Source organism: Leopardus geoffroyi, chromosome A2, assembly GCF_018350155.1.
Source record: "Leopardus geoffroyi isolate Oge1 chromosome A2, O.geoffroyi_Oge1_pat1.0, whole genome shotgun sequence".
In the NCBI taxonomy this organism is placed as follows: Eukaryota; Metazoa; Chordata; class Mammalia; order Carnivora; family Felidae; genus Leopardus; species Leopardus geoffroyi.
The window spans coordinates 73,766,300-73,783,364 of NC_059331.1; the positions used below are offsets into that span (position 1 = coordinate 73,766,300).

The 17,065-nt window shown below is 43.0% G+C and overlaps 1 protein-coding gene and 1 non-coding gene across 2 annotated transcripts in view; one reads left to right on the top strand and one right to left on the bottom strand.

Annotated features, from left to right (window-relative positions):
• Positions 1–17,065, bottom strand: part of SUGCT (succinyl-CoA:glutarate-CoA transferase) — a 758,154-nt gene that overhangs the window by 145,867 nt on the left and 595,222 nt on the right. The gene's annotated exons all lie outside the window — the stretch shown is intronic.
• Positions 13,199–13,300, top strand: LOC123607751. Its single transcript, XR_006716899.1, has one exon. It is a non-coding gene; the product is annotated as a U6 spliceosomal RNA (small nuclear RNA).

Here is a 17,065-nt window from a genome sequence, read left to right on the forward strand (position 1 = left end):
ATAAATAAATAACACCTATCTCTTAGAAAGTTTGCTGAGTGTGGTGTAGTGTATACATACCCCTACCCCTTCTTCAAGAGAATTTCGAGAAGGACTTCTGTTACTTCCAGTGCTTTTGGGATTGAGATTTGTGTTTCTTTTGTCTGAGATTCTTTAAGGGACTCTTAAGTATGATATAACCCAACCATCTTCAAAACTGTTCACCTAACCCCTGACTAGTATCAGCACCACCTGGGAACTTGTTAGAATAAATCTTTGGGCCCCGCTTCCTGTCTGTGTCAGAAATTGTGGGACTGGAGCCCAGCGATATGGACTTCAAGTAGCCCTCCAAGGGATTCCAATGTGCAATGAATTTGACAACTATAACCTGTGGTGCATAGTCACTACTGAGAAACCATCTGTGGTAGAGGTTGTGGACCAGCCAGCACACCCATCCTTTGCTTGCTTTGAGTAAGACTGCTGAGGATGTTCTCCTGTGACCTTCTCCAGTGACTTATCCTTGGCTGACAGACAAGGATACATGCCTGGGAAGCCAGCCACCCACCCGCCACCCCAGCCCCAGGGCACCCAATGACTGCTTGGTATCAGGTTCTTTAGCCTAGACCCTTTGAAGGGAAGGAGGGTTCTGCCCTGTGAGCCCTGTGTATCAGGCCAAAGTTACACTTTACCTAAGATCACTTCCTTGGGGATTCCTTCTCTTTCCCTATCTTGCTCTCTTCACTCTCTTCCAGTTTTTTCCTAAAGACTACTCCCTCATGAAATCAGTGCACCCCAATCCCTTTCTCACATGCTGCTTCTAGGGAACAAGACTATGACATTATTAATAGTTCTAATGATTAGAAATGTTTGGAAAGCTTCTCTTAGAGCAATGATGGGTGGGAATGGTTACTGTTTGGTGGGGGGAAGAATTCCCAAATATGGGAATACCCATGGGAGTCTTCTCAAAAGTATATGAGACTATACTCTGCATCTCAGCAAGGAGAAAATAAAGGTTGGGCTTGAAACCTTTAAACTGATGGGCTAGATGATCTCTATTGACCATTCAAGTTCTGAAATGTATATGTTGTGACAATCCCCAGTAGTGAATATTATACAATTTTATTTATGTTCAATTAGATGAAGAGAAAGGACGAGAAGTCGCCAGAGGGGAAGGTGTTCACATTCACTAACATAAAACAATTCATTCGACACGTTTATTGAGCTCCTATATAGGGCTTCCACAGTAAACTTTGCAAGCAAAGTCTCTCCCCTCAGGGAGCTTCTGATCTGATGAGGGAAACAGGCAGTAAACAGAGGAATATGTGTAATCTGATATCCAAGAGTGAAAAATATTATGAAGAAAAGTAAAGCAGGGGAAGGAGACAGAGAGTGATAATGGGGTGGGGGCAGGGAGCTCAGTGAGGAAGCAATATTTGAGCAGATCCTTAAAAGCAGTGAGCAAATTTCACTTTCTACTGAGACTATCTACTGTTCTAGACAGAAGAAACAGCAAGTATAAAGTCTCCAGGCAAGGGCTTGGTTAGTTGGGGGTGGGAGAAAGGAGGACAGGGGCAGTAGATGGGTTTAGAAGGTAGCCAGGGCCCTGACCATGTAGGGGGTAGTAGGTCAGAGTGGAAACAAGATGTGATGGGATGCCCTCGGGGTTTCTGAGCAGGCAGTGGCATGAATGCATTTATGTTTGTAAAAGTCTCCTTAGAGGGGCGCCTGGGTGGCGCAGTCGGTTAAGCGTCCGACTTCAGCCAGGTCACGATCTCGCGGTCCGTGAGTTCGAGCCCCGCGTCGGGCTCTGGGCTGATGGCTCAGAGCCTGGAGCCTGCTTCCGATTCTGTGTCTCCCTCTCTCTCTGACCCTCCCCCGTTCATGCTCTGTCTCTCTCTGTCTCAAAAATAAATAAAAAAAAACATTAAAAAAAAAAAATTAAAAAAAAAAAAAAAAAGTCTCCTTAGAGAGAAGAGACTGCAGGTGGGGCAAGAGAATCAGAGACCACAGATAAAACGATATTGCAATAGACTAGGCAGGAATGAGACGAAGGTGAACGGCTTCCAGGAAAGCTTATTTATCTACTCACTGACTTTAATCCCTTGAGAGCTCTGAAGGGCCCTACAAGATGTGCACACCCTGTTTAAGTCTCCTTCCCTCTTTGCCTGATCACAACCTGGAACGGGAAGGAAGGATTTATGAAGGCATTGAGTCTCAGACATCCAGACCGAGTTAGGGACAGACAGCATTATTGCACAGGGTACCAGGGAAGTGTTTCGATCCTGGAGCCCCACGTTGACATTACTACTATTATGTTTCACGAAACAGCTCCCTGATTCCTGTTGCTTCATACGGTACTGTGCAGGTCCGGGAAGTTTTACTGAGAGCAAGTTCTACTCTCGAAAGCCACAACGTAAGGATTTTTTTTTTCCCATTTCATTTTATTCAAAGTGTATAAATACGTTGGTAAACAATACCATGAAAGAAGACATTTGATAACATCTATGCTAACAACTAAAAATTTCCACTTGGTTTTTTGTTCCCAATAAAACCTATTCTTTGTTAAAATTTTATTGTCAGTGAGTTTTTAAGTGCACGGAAAAAAGATTTCAATTACAATTTATAACCGAAGCAAGTTTGAACATAAGGAAGTCAGTTCTTTCAAAAGGAACAAAAACCCACCAGAGCTTACTTTGAAACAATATTTAAGGCTTCACTCCACGGAGATTTCTAATACTCTTTTTCTAAGTGGAATTCAATTTTCCCATTTGTAAGTTTCCCAATGTTGGTGGTTACAGAGTATGTGCCTGTGGTCAGGCGATTTAGGAAAAATGGGAAGCATGAAGGTGCTGGTTTTAAAATTAAATCTGAAGCTTTCACGTGCCTTAAGGACCACGTCCAAAAGAAATTGCTTTCCTTGGGACCAAAGGTACTATCTTGCCATTCAAAATGCAAAGGGCCAGAAGTTTATTTATACCTTCTCCATGATTTGTTTCCCAGATTTGGCTTTCTATAAGCACTTCCTTCAGGAAAACACACACTTTTCCTCCCCTGCAGCCCAATTTCCTGTAGGAGGGCCTCTTCAGAAAATGATAATCACAGCGTCCTTCTTGTGTTTTCCAGTGACACGCAGAACACTCACATTCACACATACAAAACACCTTTCAAAAGAAAGTGAGGATGAAGCAGGGTAAAGAGAGTAAAGAAATTTTCTCCTTTTCCCCAAACTGCTTCTCCTTCTTAAAAACTAGTCGCTGTTGCTGTATTTTCATGGCGTATACTGGGATTTCACATCCATTCTCCTCATTTGAGGGCAGATTCTTTCTTGGGTTAGATGTAGATTTATGTAATCTGAGACACTAGCAGAGTTAATTCTACCCCAGGCAATTACAGGATGCCCAGGGCTGCTGTTGGGACATGCTAACCACAGACGTGTTCTTGTGTTCCAAGGTGAAGATGACAATGAGGGTGGGGAGTTCTCCAGTTGTCCGAACTGTGATATAACCACAAACTCTGTGACGCCTCCTGTAAGGAACAGGTCTGAGCAGACCTATTGGAAGAAGGGGTGGGATAGCTGAGTTCCATAGCCTAGCTTCTTGAACACAAAGTTATCATCCAAAACTATCTGGTAAACTCTTGGAAATGCTGTGGTTTCCTCTGGATTAAGACTTAGCCGGGTCCCTAGAGATGGCTACCCACTGGGAATGGTCTTGGGAGCCTGAACAGACTAAGACATTGATAATCAACTTTGTACACAAATCTTATCATGATCATATTTCCTCAAATCTAAGACTTCCCACACTGACTTTTCAAGAGGGAATAAGAAATGTCATCATGATTGAAGGCACATACTAATATAAATAATAAAAATATATTTCCATTGAATTCAAAGATATATTATTAGAAATGAATATGATCATAAAAATCCTAGACTATGTTAAGCCCTTCCTCAGCTGTACATTTAAATATATTACCTCATTTAATCCTCATAAAAATCATAGCCCTCCGAGAGAGATTGAATTTTCCTCATTTTTCAGATGAGGAAACTAAGGCTGAAGAAAAATTAAGAAAAGTGTTGGCACCTGAAGTTTTGTAACTCTGATCTCATATCCAGGCCCTTGAGGATTTCTGAGATATACTGCCCTGGAAGGGAGCCACCAATGGGTACAGCCTTCCCCTTTGATAAATTTCAAGGAAAAAAGGCAATAATTTCACACCAACAGCACAATTAAGTGACCCAAGACCCTGATGTAGGTTCTGTCGTGTCTGATGGCATAAAGATCAAACCCCACTGCTTCCAAGACCAAATTTTTAGGAGATAAAGTGGTGGACTGGGAGGAACAATGGCTCTGAGGTCTGAGGAATGCAGGATTTGTTAATTACGTACTGCTGGAACTGAAGAGTGACATTTCTAATCATGTCCACATGATAACTTATAAAATAAATGGTACTGAGGAAATCGGAAAGTAGAAAACAGGTTCTTTACTTCTCAAACATCAAACTAACCTCCAGATGAACCAACAAATTTTGAATAAAAATGAAAGTGTAAAGATCTTTATGGCGATGGAATAGTTTTGTATCTTGACTGCAGTCAAGGTTTTTATTGTCAATGAGTAGATTACATCATGCGTAGATTACACGCATCTACATATGTGATAAAACAGCACAGAATTTTGCACAGACGTTGCCCCGATGTCTATTTCCTGATTTTGATAGTGTTCTATAATTATATAAGACATACCCATGGGGGGAAACTGGATGAAGAGTACACAGGACTTCTCTACTATTTTTGCAACTTCCTGTGAACCTATAATTATGTCAAATAAAAAGTAAAAACAAAATTTAAATATAATCATAAATAGAACATGGTAAAACTGAATACTGAACTTGGCATGGCCAAGGAAGAATCCAATTTTTAAAAACTGATCAATTTAACCACTTATAAATGAAAAGTTTCTAATGTCCAAAAGCATAAAGTTGAAAGGCAAATATTCAGATGTTTTCCACATATGCAGAAAATGAGGGTTTAGTTAAGTTAGTATCATTTATATGCTGGTTAAAAGAGTGGACTTTGGTTGAAAGGGCCAGAATCCTTGGATTAAAAATCATGGCCCCATCATTTGATGGCCGGTGACTTTGAGAAAATTACCTTCACTGAGCTTTGGCTTTACTGTCTGTGAGATGGAGATAATGGTGGTGCCTTCCTCAATGAGCTGGTGTGAGGATTAAAAGAGTTAAGAATTGAATAGTATCTGGAGCACAGTAACACATGCAGCATTAGCTGGGTTCTTATAATTGCTACAATGCAATACAAGAAACAAAAAACAAAACAAACAAACAAACAAAAAAAAAACAAACAAAAAAAACAAACGCTAAATCCTTCTGTGATGCCAAGCTCTTGGCTATTCAGGATCTGGCTGGGGTAAACTCATTCTTGATAACTCTGACACAGATTTCCCTGATATAATTAAATCCTCAGGCTGAATCAGGCCTGGACATTTATGCTGACAGCTAATGATCTGTGGTAAGCAATCCTTACTCTTGTGGTCACCTGTGAGCTAGAATTTTTTGCTCTCTTCAACACATCTACCTCTGCGGTTATTCATCCCGTGTCCCGTCTACTGTGGTGTTTCTAGGCCACCGTAACTAGGTAACAGGATGTTTGTGAGAGCCCCTTGTGCTGGTATCCGGTGTTGTGATTTGCATTCTCCCATGCACTGGGTTGCTCTTACTATCTCTGTTTCATGAAGAGATGGCAACTCAGAGAAGTAGTCACTGGACTGCCCAAGGTCACACAACCAGCCAGTAGTAGCACCTAATCTCAAAACCAGCTCTTCTGAATCAAAAGCCTGGAAATTTCCAAAGTGATGGGAAACCCTCTGACTCACAATTCTAAGTACCATGTCTAAACTAAGATTCCCAGCACAGATCTATGAAGTTCCACATTTTTCTGGCATGGGCTTTTGGACAACTTTGTTGACTCCTGATGGTTTTCCTTTTTCCTTCCTGATTCTTGCCAGTGTTCCAAATAGGAGTATTTATCATACAAATCCCATTGTGGCAAGTCAACTGTGAGACCACACTCTATGGGGGGGGGGGGCACATGTTGCTTTCTGTGCTCCTTATGATGTTTTAGAGCTCTGTTTCTCCAAGTAGATTGGAGGCTTATAAAACACAGGGACTACCTGTTGTCATTATCTGGTATCTACTCAAAAACAGCTAGTACAATAGACTGTAACTTCAGGTTGTTGGCCTCTTGATCTGGAACAACGCTTGAAAAGGCACACTTGGTCCATGTTTCTATTTAAGAAGCTCTTGTGTATATGAATGACCACCTGGATTATAAGTATAGAAATCTGAGTATCAGTTACCCTGGTGCCAAGGAAGAGGAATATTTGCTTTATTGCTAGCTCTTGGAGCTAAGAATGGAATTCTCATAAAATCACTATCCAGTGTGATCTCAGGCAGGTGATTAAATTGTACTGGATCTCTTTTCCCACATGGTGAAAGGAATGTATCACTTTTAAGGAAATCTACTCTGCAAGAGAGCACCTCCAATCCTTCCCACCTCCAAAGACATTTGAGTATTTACAGAGATGGGGCAAGGTGAGAAGAAGAGAGAGCTCAATGCACACATTTGGGCCTGGGCAACAACCAACACTGATGGAGAAGACAGGCAGACACAGATATGTATACACGTTCTCTCCTCCCCTCCCTCCCTCCCTCCCTCCCTCCCTCTCTCTCTCTCTCTCTCTCTTTCTCATGCATACACACTCACAAATATACACATTCACATATATACACACTCACACACACATACATGCATTCACACACATACACACAAAATGTATATTTCTCTTATTATAATACTTTATGTAGATATTACTTAGATGCTTTTCCTTGGAATCACAAAAGGTAGGCAGGAACGGTAGAATGGCTTTGTTATGTGCACAGAAAAAAAATGGCCTCTAGTCAAAATCTTCTTGCACACTTGTGGGTGGACTTGAAAGTAAGCATGGTTTTTTACTGTAACATGTTCCGTGTTTAGCTCTGGTTTATAGGTGAGGACCCCACAAAATAAGAAACCAGCTCGGGAAAAGGCATTTTGGTGATCTTTTATGGAGACAGAAAGGCCTTATAGGTGCTTGCACGGCATTTATAAGAACACCCTGTTCCACACAGTTGTCTCAATCCTAAAAACATGGAGCATTAATGTTGATAGATCACCATAAAACTGAAAGTAATTTAACAGTAGGTTGACCCCAAAAGCAAAGAGTGTTAAAGTGAGGTGGGTGCAGTACCCTTAAAATACACATAAATCTAAGGTACCAACAGCATATGCTCCAGACAGCAATGCTGAGTGCACAGGGAAGGAAAAGGCAGCCAGGTGTCCACAGCCCAAAAAGCTAAGAAGGTAATTTGTGGCTTTTAGAGGTCATGAATAACGATTTCACACGGTTTTCTTGACTTTGATGTTGTTACAGAAAATCACATGAAAATGTGTGTTTTCCACTCTATTATTTCCCTCATCTGAAACAGAGCCAAGTTTCTTTCACATTAGGAGAAATATCTCAACAGGACCAACAGTTAGAAACTGGATTTTAAATTTCTTCTACACTCGTCCTAGCATCCTGCGTGCCCATCCAGTAAGATAGTAAAGGCACAAAAGAAATCTGGTCATTGATAATTACCTCTCTACGGCCACCTAGACAATGTGAGAGACACCTGGCTGCCTTCACGTTGCCCTGTCTCCGGCAGAAGGCTCGGGCTTCTGGTGCTGGTGAGGGTTATTCCGGGAAGCTAGTGCTTGGCCGGGTTTACACAAAGGGCCGAAACAGAGTGAGAATCACATCCCGTGATGACGTAAACCAGGTGGGTCTCCCACGAATCTGAGTCTTATGCATTTCTAGGGCTTTGCCTTGACAAGCCTGGGCCAGTGAAGGGTCTTAACAGTGGCCCTGAGGTATCCCACAGACTCCCAGCCTGAGGCAGGATTTTTAGAACCTGTCTCACCTGAACTTGCCATGTGGCTTCAGGCAGTACATCAACTCCTACAACCCACTTTCCTCCACTGAAAGGTAGGGGGAAGGCCCCACTTACCTACTGCACAGAACTGCTTAGTGGAGTTTTAACAAGTCAGGATGGCAGAGCATATGACGTGTTTACGATTGCAAATATACTAGTGGCCAAAAGCAGCTGAGGAGATGACATTTGGTGGAAAGGAGAGCTCAGATTCCCCTTCCATCAGTGTACCCGAATGGCTTGTGGAAGTTGGACAATTCCTTTCACCACTATATGTTTCTCTATTTCCTTAAATAGCTTCTGTCATTTTCCAGATAATTACCTGGAAAATACTATGCATAGAACCTGCATAGAATCACTGTTTCTCAGGACACCTGTCTTTCATAACGTAGTGCCTACCATCCGAAGCACAGTGCTAGTCTTAGGAGCAGCCAGCCTGCCCTGCTGAGGCTGCTTTGTGCCCTCCTGCCACCCAGCACCCTTCACAGACGGCCCCCCGTGGGCTGGGCCTCCGGACGCTGGGGCGGCCGATGAGCTCAGCTCTCAGAAGTGGCTGGCCTGGCTGAGACAGGGGTGCCCTGCCACACTCACTTCCTAGAGTACGAGTTCAGCCAAAGCCACATTAAAAGATGGTTGCTTAACGTTGGCAGAACTTTTCGGGAGGCACCAAAGGAGGGTGTGTGGGAGCGGGGGAGTGGGCAACAGTGTCATAAAATGACGAAGCCGGACAAACGTTTCCTGTCCTCACATTTAAAATCTCCGATGGGGGTGGAAGGCAGCCTCAGAGGCCCGGGGCTTTCCTGAAGAAACTATAAAAGGAAAAAAAAAAAAATGGTAAAGCTGGGCTTTAGCAGGCTACTACCACCCAAACCAAAGAGGGGAAGAGAAGTTTCCCTTCAGCTCCAACCCTTGCTTGTAATCTTCAGGCTGGGTTTGCTGCAGGAAGCTTTTCAGAGGGGATGTGAGGTTTGGTTTTGTTTCTGTGGTGGCTCTTTTCTCCTCTGTGAGTGGCTGTAGGTCAGATCTAGTCTTCTCGTGTTCCCACTATAATATATTTAAGAAGTTGAACAGGAATCAGTGGCGTCTTTGTGCATCCCACACCTCCTAGTGGTCTCCAACAAAATGTATTACCTGCTCAGAAAGTATCCCTTGCTATATGAATTGTTGCTGCCTGAAATCAGGAAAATAATCTCTTTGGACAAGGGCCATAACTTGGATATAAAAACCATTGACGTAGTCGATACATATGTTTTCTTCATGGGGTTTCCAGGACAAGGGAAAATCATGGAGCCTTCCCTCTGACATCTGTCAATTTTTCAGTCGCAACAAGAATATGAGTAGCTGATATGAAGCAGAACAAGTGGAAAATTGTTCAAAATACTCAGCACAATTGACCTATTTCTTTCAGCTTTCCAAGTTACTCAAGCAATAGCGTATTGGCGATGTTTCTCATGATAGACTCCCTGTAGAGATTCAATGCTCAGGTCTATCATTTCATGACCACTTAAATCCTGCAAAGTAAAATCTCATGCAGGCAAGGCCTGAGAGACCCATCCCCTAAGAAAAAGATAAGCTCTGGGGCACCTGGGTGGCTCAGTCAGTTAAGCTCGGACTCTTGATTTCAGCTCAGGTCATGATCTCACGGTTCATGAGTTTGAGCCCTGCACCAGACTCTGCACTGACAGTGCAGAGCCTGCTTGGGATCCTCTCTCTTTCCCTTTCTTTCTCTGCCCTTCTCTGTCTCAGAATAAATAAATAAATAACTTTTAAAAAGAAAAAGATAATTTCTCCTGTTTTCAGAGTCTCCAGCCCTAAGATGGGACTGGAGATGTGACGGCAGACCCACTTAGCGAATGCATGTACACTGTGTAATTTAAATCACAGTGTGTAAGGCAGCCTTTCAAGAGACTCCACGCATCTTCAGAGTTCCAGGGATTGTATTTGACTCACAAAATTTAGAATTCTTCACCCACATTTATCAGTGTCATCTTCCTTCTCCTTGTTCTACCCTCCTCTATAAAGCAAGAGACACATGTAGCTGCCTACAGCAACCTCAAAGATTTCTCCAATAAAGCAATGAAAAATGGGGGGGGGGGGGGTGGTGTGGAGAATGTTCCAGAAAAGCTCACAGAGTTTTGTGGCTTAGGAGTTAAATCAAATAGCCTGGGGTTCCAATTCTGATTCTGCTAACAATTAAATAATGAAATACACCCTCTCTGTATTTCAAGTTCTTTAACATGAAGTAATTCCTTTGACCTTCATAACAAACCTCTGAGGGAGAAAGGGAAGCCTCATCATCCCAATTTTGCAGATGAGCAAGCCAACTCTGAGGTCTGCATAACCTGCCAAAGAGTGCATTGCTACATAGGCAGAACTGTTATCGACACAGCCTTCTTGCTCATGGTTCACGCCATGTGGCCTGAGCTCTCTCTCTCTCTCTCTCTCCGAGTCATGACCTCTCTTACCTGAACATACATACCTACTCACTCTCCACCCTCTGCGCCCCTCAGGAGCATGTGAGGCCCACCTTGGATGGCCTGAGGACATGTCACTGCATCACGTGGGCAGCACGTGCTCAGTAAATATTTGGCAAATTGAAACAAACTGAATCAACCTGATCAAATTGCAAAGCAGGTAAATTTTGTGCATTACCCTTCATCCTGTAACCCCTCGTTCTTAACCTTGACTCCCGCCTGTCAAAACCTATACTTCTAGATCTTTCAAATGCATAAACTCTATGATTGATAGGGACTTAAAGTGTTCTCTATCCCTGTAAGGTGACATTTGAATCTAGTGGATGTGGCTGTAATTAATTTCAGGCACAGCCAGAAAGTCTGGGATGACCTGAGAAAGTCAGGGCCTTCCAAGCAGGCCAGAAATCACATGTAGAACTCAGTGGAACTTCAGCCTGTGCCGAAATCACAGGCATTCACAGTCACCCACCTTGGTTTTTCTCATCTATGAGTTGAAAAGTGTGAGTCATAAACTGTTGGAAGTATTTTTAACTCCCCAATTATTTGGATCGTAAAATGCAATGTTTCAACCCTAACCGAATGCTAAGGCCAATCTTAGCAACCAATTAGACAGAGTTGACTTTGAAATCAAAGAATAAGTCCAAGAGAGAAAGAGTAAGCTATTTAAAAAGATTATGTGGATATCCCAATATGTGTAACTCAAAGCACCCATGAACTCTCCATGCAAACAACAAAGTACGATTGCGTCTTCTCCTTGACGTGGACTAAGGGACACTGCATCCTGAGCGCCCCCTCAGCCCGGAGCTTGCACTCCACTTACAAATGGACACATGCTAAGGTGTCTGCATTCTGTCCTTGAAGATTCCTGAGGCTCACATCACCGGGGAGCCCACTCTTCAGCCTCAGTTTCTTCAGTTTACACTTTGAGCCACTAAGTTCTGTCGCTGCCATCTCCTGTCCCTGCCTCTCCTTCCTGGCACCTCTTACAGCCTCAGTTCAGGCCCCCTGAACCTGCAATACTCACTGAGGGACACCGCCTTTCCCTCCCCAATGGCTTCTAAGCCCTAATGCCTCCCCCAACCCCTGCCATGCCGACAACTGGCAGGCTCCCCACCCTGGTTCTCTCTCTGTCTGCCAAACTTGCTCATGCTATACTTTGGCTCCAATGCCCACCCCAGGAACTCCCACTTGCCCTTCCAGACTCAGCTCATACAACCTGGGAAGTCTTTACTGACTGCCAGGCTGAGTTAGAATCCCTGCCCATGCTTTCCCAAAATCCTGAGTATATATCAAACACAGTGTTAATGACACCAGATAGTATTCCTATTAACTTCTCTACTTGTTGTCCTTGGTTCTCACAACGTGCCAGAACTTGCTGACTGGCTGACTGACTCACTAAAAGAAGAGACTGCAAGAAGTGTGGTCAAGAAAAGTCCCAACTTCCTTTGAGATTTTCCGTAGTGCCTAACACAGTGTCTGCTGCAGGTTCCCAGGTAGTTAAATAAAACTGAACTACATAATCCTTTCCTTGACCAGTCCTCATTCATTCGGTCATCAGGTATTGACCATCCAGGACGTACTGTGGAACTGTGCATAGTAGACACTGTGGAAGAAACGACCGGGTAAACCAAGGGCCTGGAGGGGTCTAGAGTCAAGAGGAGTAATAGGTTTATAAACAGTAGAGAGTCGTCCAAGTCTGAGTGAATCCACCAGCAGCCCTTTGTAGGGGAAATAGGGAAGATTTAGCCATGCAGAGGAGTTTTGAGGCAGGTCTTAACTGATGAGTACGTGAATATCCTTTTTTTGAGCCTTCTTAGTCATGTGTGTACGTGTTCCCGTGTGTTTTGGATACGTGCTACTACTATCCACAAAATTCCCTGGAATGAATATTTACGCAAATGCTAATTACACACTAATTACACACTATAATCTAAAACTCCCCTAGGTTATTTCCTGCCAACACAACGTCCCTTTGCTGCGCGTCTCTTAACATTTTAGCTGTTCTTTGGATGACAGTGGTTTTAACATTCCACAGACCCTGGTCTACCATCCCTGAACTGCTTCCTCTCCTGAGTCCTGTTAATCTCTCACGTTTATTATCATTTTTTCAGCTGCAGTCATTGCGAACAGTAGTGTGCTTCCCCCCACATAATAAATATTCATGTGCTTATGAAGTCGCAGAGAAAACGTTGCTGAGCATGAAGAGTTGATGTCAACAGTCAGGAGTGGATGAAACACAGCATTAAATCTATTAGCATTCCCACATCTTCCTAGAGGCTTAATTGTTTCAGACAAGAGGCTGATGCATGGAGTTTGGAGGTTTTGAGAATGACTACAAGATGGGAAGGAAAACAAAAGATATAATTGGCGAATTATGGCTCTGGGTGTCACTTCTATTTCACAACAGCGCATGGGTAAGAAGCCTTTTCACATTATCTAATTTATCCCTTCGAGACTGGGATGGTCTACTGACCCCAAGCATGAGATAGAACCTGGGCAGCGGTGAGCCGAGCCCTGCTAGGAAATGAGGAATTGCCTGCAATGGGAACTCCTAGTCTGAACTCGTACCCATATTTCTGACCTCAGACCTCTGTTCAGATGCAGCTCTTGGCTCGGGGACAGCTACTGTCATGACACAAGTGGAAATTTCTTTTTTCCACAATTCCTGTCTGATGGCGTCTAAGAATCAATGCAAAGTCACTTTAAGAGTGTTCTGAAATACTGCTTGCTTCTGCAGTGCATAGACTAAAACTGGAACGATTCAGAGATTAGCATGGCCCCTGCATGAGAATGGCACTCAAATTCGTGAAGTGTTCCATATTAAAAAAAAAAAAAAGAATGCTTTGAAATATTAACAGTTATTTGCTGGACATGAGTGCATGCAGGTGTGCACACACAGTGCACTAAGCAAATGCCCAGTAGACATATGATATTAGACAGAAGAGAGAGAGAGGATGGTGACGTGGAGCAGCGGTATAGGGTAGTAGATGAGCACTTTGTCCTCAGAAAAGCTTTGTAGTCCTAGCTCTGCCACTTACCAGCCATGAGACCTTAGGAAAGCTGCTGAACCTCTCCAGGCCTCAGTCTCATCATCTCCTTAACCCAGTGGTTCTTAAGTGGGGGCAATTTTGTGTGGGCTATTTGAGTGCCAATGACAATTTCAATGCCCCACCCCCCCATTAATACCTCATAAGTATTCATCTTATGCCCAATACTGCCTTCAATCTTTCCTGAAACCAAGACTTAGGTCATAAAACAAAGGGATGGTCAGCACAAATGCGTCTAATTTTCAAGCCAAAGCCACTACATGACCAGGCGACCCAGTGGCATTGGACTATCTAATGTCCCCAAAATGTCTCTAGGCATGCAGTCCAGATTCATTCCGCTTCTTCTTCTTTTTTTTTTTTTATTTTTTAAAATGTTTATTTATTTTTGAGAGGCAGAGAGAGACACAGTGCAATCAGGGGAGGGGCAGAGAGAGAGAAGGAGACAGAGAATCCAAAGCAGGCTCCAGGCTCTGAGCCGTCAGCACAGAGCCCAATACGAGACTCAAACTCATGAACTTCAAGGTCATGACTTGAGCCAAAGTTGGATGCTTAACCGACTGAGCCATCCAGACACCCCTCATTCTGCTACTTCTTAAGGCAAGATGCTAATTTTATCTTAGAGAATGCAGCATCATCTCCCAGGCAGTGACACGCTTGGAAAGGAGAGATCTGGCCACCAATGGCAAAAATTGTTTTATGTCTTTTTAGGTTTGTTTGTTTAACAAGACCAAAAGAGGACAAAGTCATATCTTTCTCACTGACTTCACCAAGGGCAGCGTTCTATTTAGACACCAGGAAGAACAATGTGGAAATTGTTCACTAGCAATGTGAATCATTTTCAGACAATCCCCAGAAAATCTGGGATAAGTTAGGTGGAAGAGAGATAGATGACAGTATGTGGAAAACTTTATTTATGAATGTTAATAAAATTTCTATTGCAAAGGAAATACTAGAGACAACACTGAAAAGCCCTACATTGAGAGTGAAGCTTATTCCAGCCTGACTCTAAGATGCAAACAAGCCAAAGACCGATTCATTAAGTGCCAAGTTCAAGAGAAAGATGGCAGGCTAGTGCTACAGCTGGAGAAGTTCCCCTCCTCAGGGTTTTGCCAAGAGCCTGCTCACATGCCTTGCAGACCATGATAGATACGTTAGGGCAGACCTGACATCCTTGCCGAGCTTTCTTCATGTCAGCTTTTTGCAGCATGGAAATGAGTTGGTAGGTTTTGGACTAAAGGCAATCTCCCTCATTCATACCTGGGACTTTTGACAGAAATTTTCAAAATGGAAAACAAAAATGGCAGCCAGTCAAAATCAAGGTTCTAATTTTGCAACATCTGGAGATCCGTTTTGAAGACAACGGCCGATAAAAACAGAATGGGCTTGGACTTACATGAAAATGCACCCCAAGAAATATACAGATATTTGTTGGTTACACCATGGATTCTGACATCTTTCATTTGTTTGAGCTGTGGGAATGTTTTCAAAAAGTGTGGTGAAAACATGGTGGGACAAAGATTTTGTGAGGGCTTGATATATTGACTTCTATTTTCCACAGGTTGGAATGAAATTGTTTTAAAACAGCAATTGAGGGGTACATGGGTGGCTTAGTTAGGTAAGTATCCTACTCTTGATTTCAGCTCAGGTCACCATCTAACAGTTTGTGGGAGGGAGCCCCACATCAGGCTCTGTGCTGTCAGCAAGGGGCCTGCTTGGGATGCTCTCTCTTCCTCTCTCTCTGTCCTCCCCTTCTCTCTCCCTGTCTCTCAAAATAAATAAATAAACTTAAAAAATTAAAACAGTGATTGAGACATATACCACTCCTTTCAAGTTTCCAGGTCATGGAAAGAATATTTTAACTGCATATAGTAACCAGAATTTGTGAGGAAGTGAGTTTCAGTTAAAGTGTCATCAAGGTAAGATGAAGGTTTCAAAATTCTAATACTGAGAAATGTGCTGAATGCCAGAGTCAAGTAAAAAGCCAGGCTTTCTAAAACCTGGCTAATCCTTATTCCATGATCATATCTCCACGAAATTGTGCCCAAATGGTTTATACTCATGGGGAATTTGTAGAACATGGTAGCCAAACAGAGTGACCTTTGCAGCCCAAAGATCTGGGTTCAAATCCCAGCCCTGATACTGGTGTGGCTTTGGGGAACTTATTTAACCTCTCTGATGCTCAGCTTCTTCATTTGTTAAATGGGAATGATAATGGTACCTGCCTGATAAGGTCACTATATCAAATGAGTTTAACATCTAAATGCACGTGAAGCATTTGGAAAGAACACTGCCTGAAATATTTTCAGCGTTCCATCAATTCTGGCTCTCCTCATGTCATTTCATCTTCACGCAAACCTTGTGAGATAAGTACCATCCATAATTCTCATCTCACACATGGGAAGATGAGGATTTGATAGGTATATTAACTCGTTCAAGGATAGACAGCTCATAAGTGATGAAGCCAGTACTTGAAATGACCTGCTTTCAGCCCAAAGTCCACTACATAGTATATTTGGGAATATGACTGAAAAGAGAAAGAGTTGGTGTTTCCTACTAAGGAAAATAGTTGCTAGGGCAGAAATTAGCAAAATCCCTAGTCCAGGAAGTAACTTTCCATAACTTTCTATGGGCCATTTGCCACTCTATTCCTCTCCCTAAAGCACTCAGAATAGGAGAGAAGGGGTGTGATTACAGAGATGAACCCTTTCCAAACTCTTTTTCCCTCAATTTAATCAGATCCCTTGCTTAACACTTAGCACAAAGCAGGAATAGCCGAAAGCCTTTCTCCTTCCTCTTCCCCAACAAAGTTCACAAGAATGTGCACCTCTCATCACAATCGAGTCTGTTGTTAGTAGACTTTTGCTGACTGAGTGAACGTCAGCTGACTTATGGGTAAAGGCAAAGAGGTCTAAGAGGTTCTTGCAGGATTTTAAAAGGAAGGTTAATGTTGGTGCCTGAGCCCTCTCTTTACCCGTCTTTCTCTTGGGACCCTCTGTCCCCTGCCACGATCCCTGCCCACCTCCCCTACACCACCCCGCCCCCTACTTCCTGCCAGGAATCCAGGCTCTTTGAATTGTTCTTGGGTTGGTGAAAGTGTCCACTATGGCAACACATTCACATCAGTAACAAATGTTGAAGCTCAGTTTTTCTCATGTAGGTTTCCATCAGCAAAAGCTCCCATTCTCGTTGTACACTTTGGAAGACACCTTGTGCATTTTCAATGACTGTCCTATGGAAGTCCTTAAAATCAGGACCTTGAAGCCTTCCAACATTTGCTTCTGCTGTTCTTTCTAGACCTCGGATACCTTCTTCTTTTCCCTCAACTACCCCCCACCTGTTTGCCCTGTTAAACTGAAAAACTCCTACACCTCCTCTAAGGGGAAGAAAAATGCCATGCATCACTATAGATTTCCTAGCCCACATGAACATCTGTGTCCCCTGCAAGGCAACACTGTTTCTTTACATTCTTCAATTTCTCATAATCCTATCACATTTAGCACAGTGTATCATAATCTTTGTTCAGCGCCTGATAAAGTCTTGAAA